Genomic DNA, 24,510 nt, shown 5'->3' with positions numbered 1-24,510 from the left:
CTAAGAGCATAGACTCGAGAGGTGAGGGTACAGCTCAAGTGATGGGGCGCATGCTTAGCACGCATAAAGTCCTGGGTTCAGCCCCCAACACCTCCTCTAAAATAGACAAATAACCCTAATTACCTGCCCACCCCCCACCAGAATTACCTTATTATCTCCCTGCCACCGAAAAAAAAAAAAAAAAAGGTAGAAGTGGCCAAGAGCATAGACTCAGGCTGGAACACTTGTGCTGGTTTCTCGCTGTCTACCTTGTAAAAGTCATTTAGCCTCTGTGTTTATCAAGTTCCTCATCAATAAAATGGGGATAATAATAGTACCCACCTCGTAGAGATGCTATGGGGATTAATGAATCTGTTTGAATTTTAGAACTGCCCTGGCTAATAGTAAGTACTATGCATTTGCCAGCTCTTTTCATAATTACTGACAGATGTTATTATCAACCAAAGAAGTATTAGTTCTTTGTAAGGGAAATGCATGTTAGACCATTTCATTTATCATTTTCTGTAATTCAGGCTTTTTCCCTCTGAAATACCATTTTCTGTCTGTGCACTAGTAAATCACAGGGCTTTCCAAATTTCATCTGTCTGAGTTCTTGTCATGATGACAATACTGCAGAGTTTTGACATTTTTTAGGGACTCCATCTGAGATGACAGCAACCCCTCAAATTCAGAAGCACTTCTCTAACTGACAACATCTCGCATGAAATGAAGTTTGTAAAATGTAAGAGCTTCAGACGCTAAATGATGCCATAAATGCAAAGATGTTATATCTAAGCTCTTTAAATAAATCCTGTCATTGAAATAAAGGAAATACTATATTATAGCGCTCTATGACTTTGTTACCTTGCTATCCGTTTATCTGACTCTCTAAGACAAAAGAAAGCAAAGACTGAGATTGATCATTACTACTGTGTGGTACACGTATTTGTGGATGAAGACCATACTGAAATGCACTGTCTAAGATACTAAAATGGACACTAAACAGCTGCTTGATGCACATGCATGAACAGAACAGGGAGCTGGTTGCAGGGAGCAGACACTGAGCTTCCTGGATCAGAGACTCAGCATAGCAGTCCAGCCCAGCAGTCCACATGTTTTATATTTATATCCCAGCAAAATTAGCAGTTAGAGTCTGAAATGAACTTTGGGGACACTTGCAAACAGCTGTCATGATTACTAATGTGGGACACCAGGATTCTACAGTGTTTTGTTGGCATCTGCACACAACCATTTCTTTTCCACTAAAGCCTGTTGTAATTGCTGGTTCCACATCCAGGCTGAGGAATCATCTCATGTGGTGTTTGGGAGGGAGGTAAGTGGAGTCAGGACCCATGCTAAGGCTGGGTGGGTAATAATCTGGTTCTAGTACAGGAGAAAGGAAAGTAGGTCAGGTGGGAAGGAGAATGACTGGATTTAAATTTTGTTTCTTGAGTAAGCTAAATATATAACATCATGTCAAGTTTCTTTATTGTTTATATTCCATGTGCTGTCACCGAATAACTACTGAATTGTGGGGACAAAAAAGCCTGGGTTTTAGAATTGACCCTGCCCCTAAACAGCCAGAGTCCAGGTTCCTCTGGGTGTCCAAGGAGGGGGCTGCTGCCTCCACTGAAGCAGTTTGGGCACTTGGGTGGCGTAGTTTTTTTGCTGTGGAAGACTGGCCCAGTTGTAGGACATTAAGCATCTGCAAGGCCCTCACCCGGTACCCACGGTGGTCCCAGGACTGTAACATCCAAGTGTTCCTTTCCAGCCACGTTTGCAAATGACCCTCAAGGGGTTAGTATTAATCCTCGGTGAGAATTATGAAAAATTATATGGTACCTCCATCCCTTCTGGCAAAGGAGGGCCCCTTATTTACAAATGACCACAAAGTGTTAGCACCACATTTTATTAGCAGAACATGTGAACACGTGGTGACAGTGACGCTCACCTGTTTGCTTCTGCTTCCCAGTGCAACTTCAGCCTCCATCAGAGGACCTCAGCTGCCCCAGCGAACAGGGCCTTCTGTACAGGGAATGTGCTCCTCCTCGAAGCATAGACAAGAAGCAGCCCTTAGATCTCATCAGGTGAGCTGTTGTGGAGAGCACTCCAGTGGGAAGGGCTCAGGGTTGCCCTCATGGCTTCTGAGTGTGACAGTCCTCCAAGAGTGTTACCAACCAGGAAGCTCACAGGAGCTCTGAGCTTTGTTGCCCCAAGTTTTTACTGGAGACTTTATTACAAAGACATGATTTATTGGGTCACTACTGACATGGCTACCCCAAACACTAACTGTAAGTCAAAGCCCTAACATTTGAGCCCCTACCTCTCCTGATGGTCAGTCACTTGTCACAAAGCTCAAAGCCCCACTCCTCTAATCACATGGTTGGTGTCTCTGGCTGGCCAGTCCCCATCCTGAGTTATCTCATGAACACAAGCCATCCAAGGGTCCACCATGAATAGTAAAGACACTCCTATCTTGGGAAATTTCAAGGCTTTAGGGGTTGCCGTCCAGGAACTGGGAACAAAGACCTACCAAATCCTTCATTAAACAGGAGTAAATGTTAGGTTTCACTTAAATTATAAAATAAGAGAAGTATTCTCACTGCTTAGCTCTATCTGCTGTTCGACACCGTTTCACTACACCACGTGACTGTAATGTCGCGCTCAGCATGTGTATTCTCAGAGCATCAGCGCCGGCTGCTCCCCGGGAGCTTATGCTGTTTGTGCAAGGCTGCTGGGAGGAGGGAGGCCAAGGACAACTGAGCAAACAAAAATAATCGGGCTAATAAGGAAACAATTTCAGATTGAAATGAAGGAAATAATACAGTGTTGAGATGGGAGACTTGGGGGAAATGGAGTCAAGAAAGCTATCTTTGAGAAGGTTACATGTGAGCTGAGATGGTGATAAGGAGGCTGGTCTTTGAGGATCTGGGATAAGTCACCCCAGGAATAGAGGCAGCTTGTCCATTGCCCCGAGGCACAAATGTGCTCAGCAGGTTTGAGGAGATACTGGAGCCAACGCTGGTGAGAGTGATGAGACGCGAGGTTTAGAAGGGCATCAGGAGCACGGAAAGTAGTGTAGACTCTAAGTGCAGTGAGAAGCAGTCATGATAGTTTAAGCACTAAGGTAATTTTCTCTCACAATTTGCAAAGATAATGTGGAGAATGAATTGCAGGGACCCAGGAAGCAGGGAGGCCTGGTCGGAGGCTCTTGGAGTGGGCCAGATGAGAGATGGTGGGAGCCAGGGAGAATGCGTTTGGGGAGTGGAGCTGACAGGATGCAGTTATGGGCTGGCTGTGGATGGTGAGGAGAAGAGAAGGGTCAAGGTAGCCCCAGGTCGGCCTGGAGCCAGGTGCCTGATCTTCCTAATCTCAGTGCCCCATTCAGATGCCCACCTACTTGGGCAAACCTCTTAACCTTCCAAGTGAGGGTTTTAAATCACTGAAGTCTTTTTGTTTGTTTCACATTTTATGGAAAGATTCAAACACGTACAGAAGTAGAGAGAACAGCACAGCCAGCCTGTCTGTATCAGTCACCCATCTCCAGAATTATCAACTCAGAGTCACTGTTGTTGCAACTTTCATCTCCACCTCTTCCCCTCCCCCACTTCAGGATCATTTTGAAGGCAATCCTACGTAGCTTAACCTTTCATTAGTGAAATGACAAGGTCTCTTTCAAATACAATTGGAATATTCATTTTTTTTAGGGTTACAAAATAATTCCCTGATTGTCACAAAAATACACTTTTAAGCAGTTTTGGGGTTGAAATCAGGATCCAGACTAAGTTCACACATTGCAGCTAGCATATCTCTCAAGTGGGTTCTAATGTATAATTTTCCTGTTTCTCATTTTCCTTGAAATTGCTGAGGGATTTCTCTATTTCCTGTTTGGTTGATTTCATTCTCCCCTGTGGTTAGACTTATTTCTCCATCCTATGTATTGGCTTTAGCTAAGTGATTTGATCCTCCCCTAAAAGCTTGATCTGAACGAGGTTCAAATTTGTGCAAGAATATTTGTTATATGAAGTTTTGTACTCCTGTCATAAGGTACATAATGTCCAGTTGACTCTCTTTTTTGTGATGACAGCAGCCAATAATGATTGTCACCCGGGATCATTATTTCATAAGGGATTTTATTTCATGTGGTCATACTCTAATTTCCTCCCACAATTATCAGCAGGATCACAGTCATGAAGAGGCACTTTCTCATTAACCCGGATTATCCTGTAGAACAGTTTTAAAAGAGGAAGTTTATATATTTGTAAATATTTAAAGTTGATACATTTTTCTATTGTTTCTAATGTTTTTTTTCTAATAGAGGTACTGAAGATTGAATCTAGGACCTTATGCTTGCTGAGCACACACTCTGCCACTGAGTGTACCCCATCCCCCTTGAGATTCATATTTATATGATATATTCCTTCTGTTATTTTTGTTTTATGTTATACAGAATTTGATGGCAGGGCAATGGGTTTGATGGCTATTTAATCATTCTTTATGGGATTTTGGGGTTGGTGTGTGTGTTTGTGTTTGTAAAGAAAACAATTTTCCCACTATTTTAAGTATGTTTTGTGAAGGAAATTATGTTGATCTGTTCCCTTCTCCTGGTCCATGTATTCCCTTGTTGCTTCCCACTAGTGGCCCCTTGAGCTCTGTGACAAGACTAGCATGTCGTTAATCCAGGTTGAAGGAGATCTGAAGAGATTTATTCAAGGAGATGAAATTTGTAGACAATGAATTGGAAAGTATTGAGAAAGTTATTCATTAGGAGAAGGTATGGGGTTGAATTGTTAAGCGCAGAGAAATCTAAGCTATGAACCACCAAGACAATTATTAACTCCAGGAAAAACAAAGTAGGGAATAAAAAAGTAAGCCTAGCAGACAACTTGCTACAGCTGTGAACAGTCTGTACAGAGTCCTAATAATGTAAAGCAAGGATACTGAGCTGATCAAAATTATAATGTATTTGTATCAAAAGGTTGGAAGAATGAAGGTTTGGATGTGTAGAGGAGATGTGGTTTGAAAGAGAGCTTAATATTCATTTTCCAAAATAGAAAGTTAAATAGGTGATACATAAAGCTGAAAAAGTCAGTAGGCTGTGTTACAAGGATATTAGTCAGAAATAGGGAGTTTTTATTCCAAGAGTCAGCAGTAGGAGCTGAACATTGTTGCTTCTGACCAGGAAATGGGGTGGTTGTTGGGAACTGCTCCTTTTTACAATCGGTGTTCGAGAACTGTTTGACTCTTTAATGAATGTATGGTATAAGTTTGATAAAAAGAAATCAAAGCTGAATTTTGAAAAATTGATGTTAAGAATTGGGGTGTTTTTGACAGAGAGAGATAACAATCAGACAAAACTACATTTGAAGGGATCCTCATTATTTCTAGCCTTTCAGCAAGGACTAGGGGGCAGACATCTGTTTAAGGTTCAAAAATTCTTTCTGACATTCTTGCCGACATGTAAACTTTGGAAGTAATGAACTCTCCGTCATTGTAAATATGCAGGCAGAGGCTGCCTGACCAGCTCTCTAACTGTAGCAGGGTGTGTTTACCATTGGCCAGTTGGAGCAAGCAACTTCTAACATTCTTTCAGTTTTGAATGTGGCATTTTCAGGATGGATAGTTGATAAGAATGTATTACAAAAAGCTTAACAAGAAAGAGTCCAAAACATCTCAAACCCATTGCCAGGGTTTTCTCTGCCAGACACCATCCTGAGCCTGCCATCTGTGAGCCAGGCCACAAAGACCAGTCACATGAGAATGAACACACTTTGTCCCTCCTATCTGATTTGGCATCGGGCTCAGCCATTTTCCCCATGGAATAGTCCACGCCCAGGTCTCTGACGATGGAGCTGGTCTCACAGCAGCCCTGTGAGCGCTGGTCCAGCCCTAGGGGTTCCTGCGTGAAGTTTCTCAGGACTCCAGGCTGTTCTCAGAGCTGAGTCCCCCCTAGGCTAAGCCCTCGGAGATCATCTCAGCTCCAGACTGAGCCGGAAGCTTCCGAGAGAACTCAGAGCTGAGGAAAGTCACAGGTCTTACCCAGCACTGCCGCGTCAGCAGTGCTCCAGCTGAGGGAAGTAGCAGCAGCAGCAAACACACCTGAGCCGCCGCCTCATTTTTCCGCCTCATCCCTAAGCCCTCTGTGTCTGCCTGTCTGTGTCTGTCTCCCTTTCAGGACCAGCCTGGCACCGCTTCGTGCCCTGCCTCCTTTCTTCTAATCTTGCCTCCCTGGCCTGTTCCGTCTACTCCAGCTTAACTGAGTAACATTGAAGTGTTTTTGAAACCTAGGAACAGCCGACGTGCTAGATACAAAGAATACAGGGCAGTTCCTTACTCAGCCACATCCCTCCTGCCCTCTCCCATTCCTACATGAGTTTTATAAATATTTTGTCAGAGAGACATTGCACTCCCAGTTGTTATCATTATCAGCCATTTCCTTATTATCTGTGGTTTACGATGCATTTGCTCCAGGGAAGTTCCCGAGATAAGGCAGACTCAGATGACTGAGCCAGTAGTTGAAGTCCACTTGTGTCAAGCCTGTTAAGAATGATCTTTGGTGGGATTTGTTGAATGTGCCAGACTGTCCAGTGAGTGGTGATGATCCCCTGCATCTGCTCCGGAGTCGGCCTCGTCCCCTCCTTTGCTCTGTTCTCATTTATCTCTCTTCAGCAGGTGAACCAGTGATCTGTATTTCTATGATACGTAAAATACTTCTTATTTCACGGTAGAATTTGGGGGCTGCTGTGAAAACGCATATGTTTTAAGTGTGAATTGAGTCAGAGGTTTAAACTTAAAGCCCCCTTGATTTAGAATCAGAAATTAGTATGATGGAAGGAGGGTATAACTCAGTGGTAGAGTGAATGCCTAGCATGCATGAGGTACTGGGTTCAATCCCCAATGCCTCCATTTAAAAAACAAATAAATAAACCTATTTATGCCCCACCTTAAAAACAAAGAAAAAAGAAATTAACATGAGGATGAAGCTACAGAGTGAATATGTGTGTCTTCTGAAACTACCTTCTGTCTTTCTACAGGAAATTCTACGGAGAGAAGGTCGGAATCTACTTTGCTTGGGCTGGGCTATTACATTCAGATGCTCCTCCTGGCAGCAGTCGTGGGGGTGACTTGCTTTCTGTATGTATATTTTAATCAAAATAACTGTACTTAGAGGTAACTTCTCTTTATTCCTTGTTACGGTGCTTACTTAACTTAGAATGACATTCTCCAGGAGCATCCACGTTGCTGCAAATGGCCCTATATTGTCAGTTTTTATAGCCGAGTGGTTTTCCATTGTATAAATATACCACTTCTTTAGCCAGTCATCCGTTGATGGACATTTAGGCTATCTCCATGTCTTGGCTATTGTAAATAGTGCTGCTATGTATATTGGGGTGCAGCTGTCATCCTGAAGTAGGGTTCCTTCAGGATATATGCACAGGAGTGGGATTCCTGTGTCATATGGCAATTCTATTCCTAGTCTTTTGAGGAAACTCAATACTGTTTCCAAAGTGGCTGCACCAAACTGCATTCCCACCAGAAGTGTCGGAGGTTTCCCTTTGTCCACAGCCTCTCTAGCATATGTCATTTGTGGATTTTTGAATGATGGCCATTCTGACTGGTTTGAGGTGATACCTCATTGTACTTTTGATTTGCATTTCTCTGATAATTAGTGATATTGAGCATTTTTTCATGTGCCCATTGATCATTTGTATATCTTCCTTGGAGAATTGCTTGTTTTGGTCTTCTGCCCATGTTTGGATTGGGTTATTTGGTTGTTTCTTAGTAAGTCATATGAGCTGCTTATATATTCTGGAGATCAAGCCTTTGTTAGTTTCATTTGCAAAAATGTTCTCCCATTCTGTAGGTTGTCTTTTTGTTTTACTTAAGGTGTCCTTTGCTGTGCAGAAGCTTGTAAGTTTCATTAGGTCCCATTTGTTTATTCTTGCTTTTATTTCTATTGCTTTTGTAGACTGCCCTAGGGGAAGATTTCTGAGATGTATGTCAGATATTTTGCCTGTATTTTCTCCTAGGAGGTTTATTGTATCTTGTCTTATGTTTATCTTGCTGAAGAGACTATCTTTATTCCATTGTATATTCTTGCCTCCTTTGTTGAATATTAGTTGACCAAAAGTATTTGGGCTCATTTCTGGGCTCTCTATTCTGTTCCATTTGGCTGTATGTCTGTTTTTGTACTAATACCATGCTGTCTTGACGACTGTAACTCTATAGAATTGTCTCAAGTCTGGGACAGTTATTTTTCCAGCCTCTTTCTTTTTTTCTTAAGTTATTCCCTGGAAATTCTATGTCTTTGATGGTTCCATATAAATTTTATTGTGATTTGTTCTAGTTCTATGTAATATGTCCAGGATAATTTGGTAGGGATTGCATTAAATCTGTAGATTGCCTTGGGCAGTGTGACCATTTTAACAATATTGATTCTTGCAATCCAAGAGCTTGGGATACCTTTCCATTTTTTAAAGTCTTCTTTAATTTCCTTCACCAATGGTTTATAGTTTTCTGTGTATAATTCTGTCACGTCTGTGGTTAGATTTATTCCTAGATATTTTATTACTTTGGGTGCTATTTTAAAGGGGATTGTTTCTTTACTTTCTTTTTCTGTTGACTCATCATTTGTGTAAAGAAATGCAACTGATTTTTGAACATTAATCTTGTAACCTGCTACTTTGCTAAATTCTTCGATCAGCTCTAGTAGTTTTTGTGTGGACCTTTTATGGTTTTCTATATATATTGTCGTGTCTTCTGCATATAGTGACACTTTTACCTCTTCTTTTCCAATTTAGACCCCTTTTACTTCTGTTACTTGCCTGATTGCTGTGGCCAGGACTTCCAAGACTATGTTGAATAGGAGTGGTGATAGTGGGCATCCTTGAGTTGTCCCAGATTTTAGTGGGAATCTTTTGAGGTTTTCATCGTTGAGTGCTATGCTGGCTGTAGGTTTGACATCTATAGCTTTTATGATGTTGAGATATGTTCCTTCAATACCCACTTTGGTGAGAATTTTTATCATAAATGGGTGTTGAATTTTATCAAAAGTTTTCTGCATCTATTGAGATGATCATGTGGTTTTTGTCCTTTCTCTTGTTGATGTGAAGTATTACATTGATTGATTTTCATATGTTGAACCACCCTTGTGTCCCTGAGATGAACCCCACTTGAGCATGATGTATTATCTTTTTTATGTGCTGTTGGAATTTATTTACTAGTATTTTGGTAAGGACTTTTTTCATCTGTGTTCATCAGTGATATTGGTCTGTAATTCTCTTTTTTGGTGGTGTCTTTGCCTGGTTTTGGTATCAGGGTAATGGTGGCTTCATAGAATGAGTTTGGGAATATTCCTTCTTTTCAATCTTCTGGAAGAGTTTGAGAAGGACTGGTATGAGTTCTTCTTTGTATGTGTGGTAGAACTCCCCGGTGAAGCTGTCCAGTCCTGGACTTTTATTTGTAGGGAGGTTTTTTATTGTTAATTCAATTTCATTCCTAGTGATCCATTTGTTGAAGTGGATAGTTTCTTCTTGATTCAGTCTTAGTGGACTGTATGTTTCCAGAAACTTGTCCATCTCCACTAGGTTATCCATTTTTTTCCATGTAGTTTGTCATGATATTCTCATATGATATTCTGTATTTCTATGTTATTTGTTGTAATTTCTCCATTTTCGTTTCTTATTTTGCAAATTTGTTCTCTCTCTTTCTTCTTCTTTGTGAGTTTGGCCAGAGGATTTTCGATTTTATTTATTCTTTCAAAAAACTAGCTTTTGGTTTGATTGATTATTTTCTCTATTTTTTTAATCTTTATTTTATTTATGTCCTCCATGATCTTTATTATTTCCTTTCTTCTGCTGACTTTTGTGTGTTTTTGCTCTTCTGTTTCTAGTTCTTTCAGCTGGTGGGTTAGATTGTTTATTTGGTATTGTTCTTCTTTTTTGAGGAAGGCCTGCATTACCCTAAACTTTCCTCTTAGCACTGCTTTTGCTGTGTCCCATATGTTTTGTGTGGTTGTGTTTTCATTTTCATTTGTCTCAAGGTATTCTTTAATTTCAACTTTGATTACATCATTGACCCATTGGTTTTCTAATAGCATGTTGTTTAATCTCAATGCTTTCCTTTCTTTCTCCTTTGTTTCTCTGAAGTTGATTTCTAGTTTCCATGGCATTGTGGTCAGTAAAGATGCTTGAGATAATTTCTATCTTCTTAAAATTGTTGAGGCTTCTTTTGTGACTAAGTACATGATCAATCCTAGAAAATTTTCCACACACATTTTAAGAGATTATTTATTCTGTTATGGGGGATTGTAATGCTCTGAAAATATCCACTAAATCCAATTATTCTCTTGTATCATTTAATTTCTCTGTTGCCTTATTTATTTCCTGTCTGGAAGATCTGTCTAGTGATGTTAATGTGGTGTTAAAATTTCTGACAATGATTGTATTCCCATCAATTTCCCCCTTTATCTCTGTTAGTAGTTGTTTAATGTACTTAGGTGCTCATGTTGGGTGCATATATATTAATGATTGTAATATCTTCATCTTGTATTGATCCTTTAATCATTATAAAATGTCTTTATTTATCTTTCTTTATGACCCTTGTTTTAAAGTCTATTTTGTCTGAAATCAATACTGCTACACCTGCTTTTATGGCATTTCCATTTGCATGGAATATCATTTTCCGTCCATTCACTCTCAATCTATATGTGTCCTTCTCCCTAAAGTGTGTCTCTTGTATGCAGTGTATTGAAGGTTCTTGCTTTATTATCCAGTCTGCTAATCTGTCTTTTGACTGGAGCATTTAGACCATTAACATTTGCAGTAATTAATGATAGATGAGAGTTTATTGCTATTTTGAACTTATTTTTGCAGTTGATTTGGTATTTCTTCTTGGTTCCTTTCTTCTTCCTTTTGTGGTATGGTAATTTTCCTTTGTATTGTATTTAGTTTTTGTGACTCACTTGTAAGATTTTGGCTTGTGATTACACTTTTTTGTAAGTCTGTTAACCAATTACTGTAACTGTGTGTACTAAACAGATATTAATGTAATCTCAAACCCATCCTACTGAGAACAAGATTTAAAAAAAAAAAAGAAGAAAGGAATAATACTCTCACAGTCATGAATTCTCATTTCTGTAGCATCCTGCTTCTTTTCTATTTAGAGTAGACCTTTCAATATTTCTTTTAGCATGGGTTTAGTGTTGCTAAATTCTTTTAGTATTTGCTTCTCTGTGAAATTCTTTATCTCTCCTTCTATTCTAAAGGATAGCCTTGCTGGAGCAAGTATCCTAGGCTGCATCTTTTTTTTTCATTCAGGACTTTGAATATATCTTGCCACTCCCTTCTGGCCTGTAGTGTTTCTGTAGAGAAATCAGCTGAGAGCCTTCTCTTGTAACTCACTCTTTGTTTTTCTCTTGCTGCCTTTAGGATCATTTCTTTATCCTTCAGTCTGGCCATCTTGATTTATGATATATCTTGGCGTGTTTCTCTTTGGGCTCTTCCTGTTTGGGACCCTCTGAGCCTCCTGTGCTTGGGTGTCTGATTCCTTCTTTAGGTTTGGGAAGTTTTCAGTCATGATTTCTTTAATTACCTTTTCCATCCCCTTTGTTCTTTCTTCCCCTTCTGGAACCCCTATTATGCATAGATTGGCATGCTTTATATTATCCCATAGGTTCCTTATATTGTTTTCATTGTTTTATATTTGTTTTTCTCTCAGCTGTTCTGATTGGGTGCTTTCTGTTGTCCTGTCTTCTAGGTCACTTATTCGTTCTGCTGCATTATCTAGCCTGCTTTGTACAGCCTTTAGGTCAGATCTCATTTCAGCCAATGAATTTACCAATTCTACTTGGCTCTTCTTTATAGCTTCTATTTTGTTTTTGATATATTTTATGTCTCTAAAGACTATCTCTTTTAGTTCCTTCAGTAATTTGATCACTTCTTTTTTGAAATCTTGATCTAGTAGGCCATCAATGTCTATTTTATTGATCGTTCTTTGAGGGGATTTCTCTTGCTATTTTAATTGGCAGGACTTCCTCTGCTTCTTCATTCTGCTCATATCTCTCTGGCCCTGTGGCTTTTGGAGTATCAGTTATCTATTGTGGTCCTTAAAGGAGTTTATTTATTTATCTATCTAAAGCCTATGTGGGAATAAAACTTAAAAGAGAGAGAGAGAATTTTAAAAGAATGGAGGAAAAGAAGGTTTGAAAACAGTGTATAATCAATAATAGAAGAGCAAGTTGAAGCAGAATAGGAATCGAGTTGAGATATCTTTTAAGAATCTTAATAAAAAGAAGAGAAAATTCAAAATACAATATTTGAAACCTGTGACTAATAAATAACAGATCAAAACCAAGAGAATTAAAAATGAAATGAAAATTGTAAACATATAGAACTGTTTAAAAATAAAGATTAAAAATGTAATAGGAATAAAACAGATATAAAAAATTTTAAAAACAAAGATGTGTTCTCCTAGAGACTGTGTGCTCTTAATGGTTTTATTGAGAGGCCTTTGTGTCTTCGCCCTGTTTCACAAACTCACCTTGCTCTGTTTGCCCCCTTGTCTGTGCTGCTCACAGTGTCTTTCGGCAAGAAGATTGCACCCCTCCAACACTGGGTCAGGTGATCCTCTCCTTTGTGGTGGGTGGGTGGGTCACTCCCCCTCCAGATGCTGCAGTCAGTGCTGGGCCAGTTGCTCCATATGTGGGCTCAGCTTCAAAAGTAACAGCTTTATGGAGATATAATTCACATACCATAAAATGCAGCCTTTGAAATTGTGCATTAGGATTTTAAGTACATTTCAGGGTTTTGTAGCCATCACTCCCAAAAAGAACCAGTACCCTTTAGTAAGTCACTCCCTAAACTTCCTTTCCCTTAGACCCCAGCAGCCACCACTCTACTTTCTGTCTCTACGGATTTGCCTGTTCTGGGCATTTCATATAAGTAGAACCATACAGTATGCTGCCTTTTTTGATTGTCGTCTTTCATTTAGTGTGACGTTGTCAAGGCTCATCCATGGTGTAGCATATATCAGTACCCAAAGTCCTTTTTGTGTTCAAATAATATGCCATTGTTATAAATACACCACTTTGCTTATCCATCCATCAGTTGATGATGAATAATTCTGCTGTAAATGCTCATGGACAAGTTTTTGTGTGAACACATATTTTCAGTTCTTCTCAGGATATATCAAAAAATGGAATTGCTGGGATGTATTCTACTTTTAACATTTTGAGGAATTGCTAAAGTAGTTTTTAAAGTGACTGCACCATTTTATATTTCCAGTAGTAATGTATGAGGAGTCCAGTTTCTCCACATCCTCATCAACACTTTTTATTACCGAGTTTATAGATACATATTTATATATCATATATCATATATATTTGTCATCCTATTTGGTATGAAGTGGCATGTCATTGTGCTTTTGATTTCTGTTTCCCTAATGCCTACTGATGTTGAACATCTTTTTATGTGCTTATTTCCCATTCGTATGTCTTCTTTGGAGAAACATCTATTCAAATTCTTTGCCCATTTTAATTGTATTTGTCTTTGTATTTTCATGTTTTAAGTCTCCTTTGTCTATTCTGGATAAAAAGTCCCTTATCAGGGAAAATATTGGAAATATTTTCACCCATTCTGTGGATTGTCTTCTTACTTTCTTGATGAAGTCCTTTGAAGCACAGAAGTGTTTAATTTTACTGAAGTCCAGTTCACTTGATATATTTTCTTTTGTTGTTTGTGCTTTTGCTGTCATATCTTAGAAGTATTTGTACTTCAAAATCCTGAAGATTTTCTCATTGTTCATTTTCTAAAAGTTTTATAATTTCAGGTCTGTGATTTATTTTGAGTTAATTTTCATAAATGGTGTTAAGATAAAAGTTCAGTTTTCTTTCTTTCCAGGTGTATGTTCAGGTGTCCCAGCATCATTTTTGTAAAAATTACTTTTTCCCATTGGATTGTCATGGAACCTTTACGAAAAATTAACTGGCTACATGTAAGAGTTTGTTTATGGACTCTCAGTTCTTTTCTCTCAATCTATTTGTGTGTCCTTTATGCAAGTACCACACTGTATGGATTACCATTTTGTTACTGAGTTTTGAATTTGGAAACTTCAAAACTTTGTTCTTTTTCAAGATTGTTTTGACTATTCTGGGTATCTTGCATTTCCATAGTTTTAGGAACAGTTTGCTCATTTCTCACAAAAAGCCAGATTTGCATTGAATCTATAGGTCATTTTGAGGACAAATGCCATCCTAACAATGATAAGGCTTCTGATCCATGAACACAGAAGAGCTTTCCATTTATTTTAGGTCATTTTTAACTTCTATCAGTAGTATTTTAGTTTTCAATATACAAGTTTCAGACATTTTCCTCAGTATTCCACATATTTTTCTTAATATTCCTAAGTATTTTATTCTTTTTGATGCTATTGTAAATGAAAATGTTTCCTACATTTTATTTTTAGATTATTCACTGCTGTTGTATAGAAATATAATTACTTTTTTATATATCGATTTGTGTCTTACAATTTTGGTCAAACTATGTTGTTAATTCTAATAGTTTTTTTTTTCTCTCTCTCTCTCTCTTTTTTCTTTGTGGGTTCCTTGTGATTTCAATGTATAATATCATGTCATCTGGAATTGAAATAGTTTTATTTCTTTCTTTCTAATCTAGAGGCTTTATTTTCTTTGTCTGTTTGCTTTGACTAGAACCTCTAGTACAATGTTGATTTTGGGAGGAAATAATTCAGTCTTTCACCATTATGTATGATCTTTGCTCCAGGTTTTTCATAGATGTTCTCTGTCAAGTTGAGGAAGTTCTCTTCTATTCCTAGTTTTTATCTATTATTCTATTAATATTGCATATTACATGAATTGACTTGTATGTTGAAGTGCCTTTGCATACCTGGATACATCCCACTGAATTGTGGTCTATTTTATATGTTAATGGATTGGATTTGCTTTTATTCTGTTGAGGACTTTTGCATTTATATCCATAAGAGATAGTCTTTAGTTTTCTTGTGATGCCTTTGTCTGGTTTTGGTATCAGTGTGATACTCGTGTCATTGAATGAATTGGGAAGTGTGCCCACCTCTTTATTTTTAGACGAGTTTGTGAAGTATTTTTTGTTTGTTTGTTTTTTGTTTTTGTTTTTTCTTTAAGTAGTTGATGGAATTCACCAGCAAAGCCATACTGGCCTAGCATTTCCTTGTGGGAATGTTTTGGATTACTGTTTCAGTCACTACTTATTGTAGGATTATTTGAGTTTTCTATCTCTCCTTGAATTAGATTTAGTCACATATCCTTCTAGGAATTTATCCATTTCATCTAGATTATCTCATTTATTGGCTATACAAGTATTCATGGTATTCCCTTATATTCATTGTTATTTTTGTTAGGGCAGTAGTGACATCCTTCCTTTCATTTCTCATCTTAGTAATTTGAACCTTCTCCCTTTTTTTCTTCAGTACTAGCTAAAAATTTGTCAATTTTCTTGATCTTTTCAAAGAACCAACTTTTCTTTTTGTTGATTATTCTCTGTTATTCATCTATTCTCTATTCCATTTATTTCTGCCTTTACTATTTTGATTAGAATATTTAATTCATTTACATTAATGTAATTTCTTATCAGGTTGAAGTTACATCTGCTATCTGCTTTCTATATGTCTTTTTATTTCCCCAATGCTCTATTACTACACTTTTTTGTACAAAGTAGGCATTTTCAAGTGTGCCATTTTAATTTGTTGTTTATTTTATCTTTTTCTTCTCCTCCTCCTCCTCCTCTTCCTCCTCCTCCTTCTCCTCCATTGCCCTGGAGATTATTATTAACATCTTGTTTTAAAGCAATCTAGTTCACATGAATGCCAACTTAATTTCAATAGTACACAAAAACTTTGCTTTGATATCAATCTTTTCCCTCCCCCTCCTCATGCTGTCACTGTCATACAAGTTACACCTTTATGCATTTATAAGTGCATCTACACTGTTTCATAAGTATTGTTTTATGTAGTTGTCTTTTACATCAAATAGAAGAAAACACGTACATGTAATACTGTATTTATACTGTTTTATTTTCTTACTCATGTAGTAGTGCTCTTTATTTTTCAGGTGAGTGTCTTTTCATTTACACCTGCTGGACTATCCTTAGTATTTCTTGTAGGGCAGGCCTGCTAGCAATTGATCCTTTCAGACTTTGTAGGAGTGTGTTAATTTCTTCTTTTTTTTTTTTTTGAAGAATCATTTTGTTGGCTATAAAATACTTGGTGACAGTATTTTCCTTTTATCACTTTGACGATACCATCCCACTGCCTTCTGGTCTCCATGGTTTTTGATGAGAAATCAACTGTCTTACTGAGGAGCCTTTGAATATGTTGAGCCTCTTTTCTCTTTCTGCTGTCAAGATTCTTTGTTCTTCTCTTTTGACACACTTAGTCTGATGTGCCTATTTTCGATGTCTCTACGTTCATACCACGTGGAGTTTGTTGAGCTGCTGGGATGTACAAATTAATGTTTTCATCAAATTTGGAAAGTTTTCAGCCATTATTTCTTTATATACTTTTTCTACCCCTTTTTTTCTCTCCTTCCTTCTGGCGCTCACATTATATGTGTATTGGTATTGTTGATGGTGTCCAACCTATCTCTGACACAGTGTTCATTTTTTTTCATTCCTTTTTCTTTCTGTTCCACAGACTGGATAATCTCAGTAGTTTTAAATTAACTGACTTTTTCTTCAACAAGTTCATATCTACAGAGAAATCTCTTATTGAATTTTTCATTTTAGTCAATATATTTGTATCTCTAGAATGTCCAGTTGGTTTTTAATGTAAATTTTATCTATTGATATTCTCTGTACAATGAGATGTTCACATACTTAAATTCTTTAGGCATGGTTTCGGTTAGCTCTTTGATCATATGTGTAATTCCTTATTTATGTCTTTGTCTAGTAAGTCCAGTGTCTGGGTTTCCTCAGGGAGTTTCTATTGACTACTTTCTCTCCTGTGTTATGGCCAAACTTTTCTGTTTCTTTGTACATCTTGTAATTTTCTGTTGAAAACTGGACATTTAAAATATTACAATATGGCAGATCTGAAAGCCAGATTTTCCTCATCTCCAGGGTTTATCATTGTTTCCATTGTCATTGCTGCTGCAGATATTTATTTAGTTACTTTCCTGAACAAATTCTGTAAAGTCTGTATTCTTTATCATGCATGGCCATGAGATCTGTATGTGTGCAGAAAGCCTAGTTGTCATCACTGTAATAATGATTGGACAGTGAATTCTTTCAATGCCTGGAGCCAATCGTTTGAGCTGTTGCCAGGTGGCTGTGTGCCTGCGTGCTGAGGGATGCCCTCAGCACCGGCAGGCAGTCTGCAGCTATTCTGTAGCCTTTAGTTCTTGCTTATGCAGAACCTCAAGTTCAGCCAGAGTTGAAGGCTTAAGATTTTCTCAGATCTTTCCTTGCCATATGCCACTCATGTGTACGGACTTCTACAATTCTCAGAATTTTTTGGAGCTATTTAACCCTACCTCCACCCCCAGAAAGTCTCAATACTCAATTTTGCCTTCTAAGTTTCCTAGTCAGCATCTAATTAGCCTGTACTGGTACCACTGCCTCATGCAGTTGTAAAGTTACTCACTGCTGATTGTTTTCCACAAACACTCTGGGGACAGGCTGTTTGCACAGCATGAGTTTGAGATAGGTGAATAAGTGACAGCTCTCTGGGGGCGGATTTTTTGGGTAACTTCAAATCACTTCTGCCCCTTCCTTGATTGTGAGACTGTTGCTTTTAAAGGCCACCATTTAGGTGAGGATACGGGGATGGGGGTAGTTCAAGTTACGATATGACAAAACTGACTAGCTTTATGGAGATTTAGCTGTTATTTTTTCTCAAATAAACATTCCCCTTATTGCTGGAAGCCTTGGTTAAATTTCCAGAGTTCTGCAGAGGTTAATTTTAACAAATTTTCCCATTGTCATTGCTTAACAGAGGAGTAAGTTTTCCAAGATTTTTACTCAGATATTGTAGAAGTGTATCCCATTTGCATTTGTTTTTAACTGAGTTACTTGCAAGAGTAACTAATTCTACAGCTCCAGCCCCATTCAAATAAGAGTCCATCTGCATGGCTTCTCCTACAGGGAGAAGTGTGCAACCTGTTGTCCGTTTGTTGTTTTACTTATTAAAGTGTAGGGGTTTTTAAGAATATGCTCATGAATAGCCCTTTGTCATTTTTACACGTTACAAATCTTCCACTAGACTGTGGCTATTTTTTTCCCTTTCTTTTAGTTGTTTTAATGAAGTTCTCAGTTTTAAGGATTTTCAGTATAGCAATATGTGGATGCTGATTACACGGGTGAGGCATTTAACTACTGTCTAAACCTCAGTCTTTGCTCTGATTCACTGTCTAGAACATCTGAACATATCTACTGAACCCCATATACCAATGGACACTGACAGTCCTAATTAAAAAAATGCTTTTTAAGTAAAGCAAAAAATATTATCTTTGACACTGGAAAAGACAAATTTCAAATTTACTAGCTGATCTTGTATTCTGTGAGCATTAGCTACATCATGTTTATAGAGCCGAGAGGCATATTGAGCTACTGATTTTATTTCATCGGATTTTAGAATGTAGAACACATTTCAGGCCCACTTATAGCACCATATGTGTATCTTTAAGGATATGTACATATGATGATGTCTTTATTATAAGTACCTTATTTTATTTTAAGTACCAACTGCTGTGAACCTCATTAAGGAAACCTTGGAACTGCGGGACTAAAATTTTTCACACCACCACCATCCCGTAGCATCTCTTTTGCACTTAGATGTTGTGTGGCAGAGTATTTTTCTGCTCCCTAGGAATGATCAATGTTGAAGGGGGAAAAAAATCCCTCCTCTAATTAATAAAGTCCAAATCACATATTTATCTGAACAATGGCCACCATCTTAGTCCACACCAATCCATCTACTCATACTGACTCAGAGTCCTTAACACAGACAATCCACAACTGTAGTCAGGGTCCTCAGCCCACGTTGTATCCCCTCTCCATTCTTTGTTGATTCTGACCTACTTTTGTCCAACACGTCCTGCCAGCCTCTTCGCTACATTACTGCAGTTTTTAATTTTTACCTTTGAGTCCCAGGCTGTGCCTAGTGATTTCCAGAGAAACGCCAGACACCTGGCTCATCAGGAGGGGTGGGGAGGATTTCAGGAAGCTATTACCAAAACTCACTTGCAGATCAGTAAGTGGCTGTTGTGAGCATTCCTTCTAGATCTCTGCCAGGCCCGCTGCATCCACCCCAGCAAAATAACGTAGCTCCTCCACCCACCTTTGCCTCCAATCATCTGGGTTTCTGCTTTAAGTGACACTCAGAAGCTGCTGATGGGCATTATATATATATATTTTTTTTTTTTATTTGAAGTATAGTCAGTTACAATGTGTCAATTTCTGATGTACAGCACAATGTTCCAGTCATTCATATACACATATATATGTATGAATTCCTTTCCATATTATTTTTCATTAAAAGTTATTACAAGATATTAAATATAGTTCCCTGTGCTATACAGAAGAAATTTAGTTTTTTTAGCTATTTTTATATATAGTAGTTAATATTTGTAAATCTCAATCTCTGATGGGCATTTTTAAAGCCACATCTGGAACCCTTGCTGCAGAAGAGTCTGAGAAATATATTTTCAACCTCATAGCATTTTGGTTAGGAAGTTGGAATAAAGGCTGAGCTGGCTCACCTAACTTTTCTGCCTTTGTGAGTAAAGAGGTCTGGAGATTCAAGGCCCAATGAAATGTCCCAGCCCTTCAGTAGCAAACTCTTAAAGCAACCAAAATGCTCCCATTTGCCAGAGCATGACTTGTCCTTAGATACTGCTGGCCATAACCACCAACGCTGTCTAATGCATCGTCTTCATCTGGTGCACACTTTCTTTAGATGTCTAATATCCTGATTAAGAGGACAAGCTGGTTTGGATTCCCAAGGTCACAGGCAGCCTTCTGCCTGACTTTGATGTATATATGTTCATTGAAGAGTCCTCTCTCAGATCAGCTAGAGCTGCCTGGTGTGTGGCTTGCCAGAGAATGTGGGTATATTGCTCCCCACCAGAGTCCTACCAGTTGTTTTATTGCAGGAAGAGAGAGAGCAAAAGAGACAGAACAGAAAGTTCTTGTCCAGCCTCAAGCACAGTCAACCCTGCCCAGGACTCTTGCTCTGGGACACGAAGAAGTACAGGTCAGCATCGACATGGCCCTGGTGTACTCCAAAACATGGTGTGGTTTTACTGGGCTATCTGTGTCTTTCATGGACCCTGCAAAATTCTCCCCATTTGTGAAATGGGGTACTAAGGAACTCCCACCCATGCCTGTAGCTCCCAGGGTTTCCACCCTTATGGGTTTTGAGGATTTGCTGGCAATTCATTCTTTTACACCAGGTCATTTCTCAGTTACACGGCAGTCCTGTGACTTCCTCATCAGAACTACTCCTTAAGTTCGGGATTCAGTGAAAGATGCCATTCATGTTCAGGGAGGAGGAGGAAGACAGCACAGATCAGAATTTCTGTTTTGCTTTTTTTGTTGTTGTTGTTTTCATAAGCCGTCTCCAGTTGTCGAATAGACCCTGAGCAAATGAATGACTGTTACACTCCCATTTCAAGGATGAGGAAAATGACACTCAGGGAGAGGAGGCAAATATCCTGAGGTTCCAAAGACAAAAAGGGATGAGCACAGAATAAGATCCCTGCAAATTTCTTGGCTGTCATCAGCCTTTAGGTCAGTGACAGAGTGCCGTGTGTAGTAGTAAAGTTGTAGCGTGCATTTAGAAGGGTGCAGATATTCTTGTTTTAGTTGATACAATCACACTGTTTTGTCTGGGACTCTGAAAAAGAGTAATGGGTTAGAAAATGTTGGTTTCTCATCCTTGGTCCTTCCTCACCCTCACCCGTCTCATGAGATCAGTACTCATTCATTTCATCCCTGCCCACCTGTAGGTGATAAAGCATAGCATGATTTTCATGTCCTGCTTCACTGATTCTTGTGAAATTAGGTGTTTGAAGATAGGAAGTCATGAAAGGAAGCTGCTTTTTTTAAATAAAGTGCAGTAATTTTCTTAGCAGTGTAGGAAATTGAGGATTTTCTTCATTGAAAATCAATAGAGATTTCAAGAATATCTGTATTTCTGATGTGTAGATTAAAATGACAAAATCTAGAGGGATTACAGAAACACAAGGATGATACAAAAAGTATCTTTAAAGAGCTTTCCTAAGACTGGGCTTGTAAAGAGACTGTTAGTTGACAGAGACCCTCTTCTCACCCATAGTCCCTCTCCTTAGGTTGCAAAGGGCCAGCGTTTCCCCTGTGTGCAGTCCTGGTGCTTCAAGTGAGTTGTGGGGTAGGGCGGTGCACATGGTGCTGCCTTCAGTTTGTCCACCCTAAGTAACCTCTAACAGTCAAGGGGCGAGTGTGTTGTAACGGCATGAACCATGCGCCATGCTCTCCGGGGTGTGTGCCCATCTCAGCTCATCCCAGCTCAGGTGATGGCAGAGCAGAGAGTGGTGGCAAGAGGTCAGCCATGAGTAGCAGGGAGCACCTGTAGTCAGCTGGGACCCAAGAGGCTAGGAGTTCCAGGTGGAAATCCCAGGACTTCCCAAAGCTCATTCATTCAGCTAATACTTCTCCAGCACCTGTGATGTGCTGGTGCTTCCTTTGTGAACAGAACCAAATCCTTGTCCTCCTGAAGTTGATGTTCTAGTGGAAATAAGAAATGATACACACAGGAGCAGATCCTGGTCAGGACACATGAGTGCTGTCTATTTTGGAGTGCACAAGGTGAGATCCTTTGGGAAGGAATGTATGATACAGGAAAATGTGGGGGAGAGGATGGCCATATCCCAGGTCGTATTTGGGTCCCTGGGATGCACCTCACCAAGTGTGGGTCCTTGGTTTGCCCAGCAACGAATTCGAGAGCCACAGTTCAGTAAAAGTAGATTTATTCAGAGAGATATATACACCATAGACAGAGTGGGCTGTTTCAGAAGGCAACAGAAAGGCCATGAGGCATGGGGGTTGGGTTCTCCAGTTTAAAGTAAAAGTAGATACACACTCCACAGACAGTGTGTGGGCTGTCTATCTCAGCAGAGAGAGCAACCACGAGGTGTGGGATTGTTAGATTTTATGCACTCAGTATCTTCATATGCTAATAAGTGGGAGGAATATTCCAACTGCTTTGGGAAAGGTGTTGGGATTCCCAGAAATTGGGCCACCACTCACCCTTTGACATTTTATGGTCAGCCTTGAACCTGTCCTGGGACCTGTGGGAGTGCCATTTAACATCCTGCTGTATTTCGGTGAGTGTGTATTGAAGCTCAAGATCTACTGGGAGTTGACTTTTCCACCATCTTGGTGCTAAAGGCTGTGCCATTCCTTTATTGGATTTGCCCGGCCCCTTCCTTCCTTTCTCATGAGGGAGCTCTGGACTGATTGCACAATTGCAGAGCAGGGGACACAGTGGAAAGAACTTCATAAGTGGAAGGTGGAAGGCAGTGTTTTCAGTAGAATTCTCAAGTCAATTACAAAGTAACGGTCTTCTTTTTGCTGGGGGTACATTGTGTCACATGAGGGAACTGTGAGCCTTGGATACTGTAGTGAGTGGGTGGCTCACTGTGTATACTGTGTTGCTTCTTAGGTGGCCCGAGGACAGTTGGCTTATAGGTGACCCATTCCCTCAAGCAGGGGTCTCTTTGGGGATTTTCTGCATGTGAGGATAACATGGGTCACTTGGGGGGCAGGACCAGCCAGTCACAGCTTGGTCCACAGTCACCTAGTGCCCTCAAGGCTTTCACCCCATGGATGCGTCACCTCCCCCTGGATGGGGACAAGGGCACAAGTGGTGGGGCAGCTTCTCAGTGGTGGAGGCATTGCTCTCCAGACCCAACACTCAACAGCGTGGACCCCTGGTGTTGGCCACAGTCTTGGCTAGATGAGGCTGTTCGGTAGCTGAGCTCATGAGACGTGGGTGCCATGCTTCCATTCTCACCAAGAGCTCTAGTTTCGAAGGTTCTCGTCAGACAGCCACAAATACTCCATAGCCCATAAACAAAGAACAGTCTCCTTCAATCGGGGAAGGGCACACAGAAGGAGAACGGAAGATCCCGAGAGCAGGAGAGGACAAATCCGTCCTGCCATCAGGGATCTGACAGACGAGCCAGCTCAGTTCCTCTTACTAGTTGTTTACTTGGAGGATCTGGGGTATTTGGGTGACCTGCAAGTGTCAGGAAATAGTACACGAGGGCTTTGTAGATTTTCTGGTCCGGTGTTTACTCACCCCATTGTAGCTGTCGTGTAAGGAAACAAAACTTGTTGGACAACAGGCCATGGCCTCTGCTCCCTGGTCGAGCCAGGAGATTACAATATTAAGTACGACTGCGGGGGCATCATTTCTATGTTGAGAGGCCAGATGGCCTTACATAACTCTCATGCTGGATGTCTAAGTTGCAGAGGGAAACTGGATTCCATCCAGCTCTCCAGCCAAGGAGGATACCAGAAGTGGCCTCCGCCACCAACTGTGAGCTCTTTGCCTCCACTGACAGCAGCATCTATAGCAAAAAGCTGGGCTGCCACCTGCGTTTCCGTGTAAACATCCGAGTACCCACAGCAATGGCCTCGTGAGGGTTGGTGTGCCCAAGGAAGCGGTGTGTGAGATGGAGGGAGCAGTGCCGGGGTCAGACACCGGGCGGGCAGGCAGGCAGTGACGACATCTGTGCAGCGCAGGGCCCATGGAACTGAGCCAAAGGGAGGCGGGTTTTGGAGCAGGGAACCTGGGCAGTGCCGTGTTATTCATAAGAAGATCCTGGGCTCTGGATCCACGAAGTCATTGGCTTGATTCCAGACACTAACCTTCATCTTGGGCAAATGTTTGAAGCTTTCTGTGACTCTGTTTCTTGGTGTCCCAAATGGGGACAATAGTAGCAATTACCTCTGAGAGTCAGGAGTGCCTTTATAGTTGTCATTTCATTACGCTCACAGCAGCCCACGAGCACGGTTCTAGGTCCCCTAGTTTACACGTGGCAGACCGGTAACCTTTTAATCAGTAATCACGCAGCTAAGAATGGTCAGAACGAGCATTTGAATTTGATCCCTTTGTCCAGATTATTTCTATTCTCACCCAGTATTACTGGAAAATTAGTAAACTCAGAAGAAACACTGCTGGGAAGTGGGTGCTTGAAACATGTTTGTCATTGGGGAGTGTTGAGTTCACGTTCCTCACAGCCCATCCGAGGCTCCCTGCATCTCCGGCTGCCCTTGCTGGGGTCTGCAGGGCTCTGGGAAGCTTCTCCTTGATCTCTACCCCAAGGCTCTCTGCTCTCTACAGGTTGATTCTCAACCCTGACTGCTCAGTAGAGCTAATGTCTAAAAACAAAAAAATGGTGGGGAGGGTATGGCTCAGTGGCTGAGCACTTGCTTAGCATGCAAGAGGTCCTGGGTTCAATTCCAAGTACCTCCATTAAAATAAATAAATCTAACT

The 24,510-nt window shown here is 40.0% G+C and overlaps 1 long non-coding RNA gene across 1 annotated transcript in view; it reads left to right on the top strand.

Moving 5' to 3' along the window:
* Window positions 1-388: 388 nt before the first annotated feature.
* LOC135320583 (uncharacterized) overlaps window positions 389-24,510 on the top strand; it is a 48,098-nt gene continuing 23,976 nt past the window's right edge. The window contains exons 1-3 of the long non-coding RNA XR_010379785.1: window positions 389-721; window positions 1,952-2,066; window positions 7,014-7,113. This is a non-coding gene — a long non-coding RNA (uncharacterized LOC135320583). The remainder of the gene's footprint in view (window positions 722-1,951; window positions 2,067-7,013; window positions 7,114-24,510) is intronic.

This window comes from Camelus dromedarius, unplaced genomic scaffold (genome assembly GCF_036321535.1).
Source record: "Camelus dromedarius isolate mCamDro1 unplaced genomic scaffold, mCamDro1.pat HAP1_SCAFFOLD_197, whole genome shotgun sequence".
Classification (NCBI taxonomy): domain Eukaryota; kingdom Metazoa; phylum Chordata; class Mammalia; order Artiodactyla; family Camelidae; genus Camelus; species Camelus dromedarius.
Note: the sequence above shows the minus strand (reverse complement) of the source record. Positions and strands in the feature narration are given on the sequence as shown.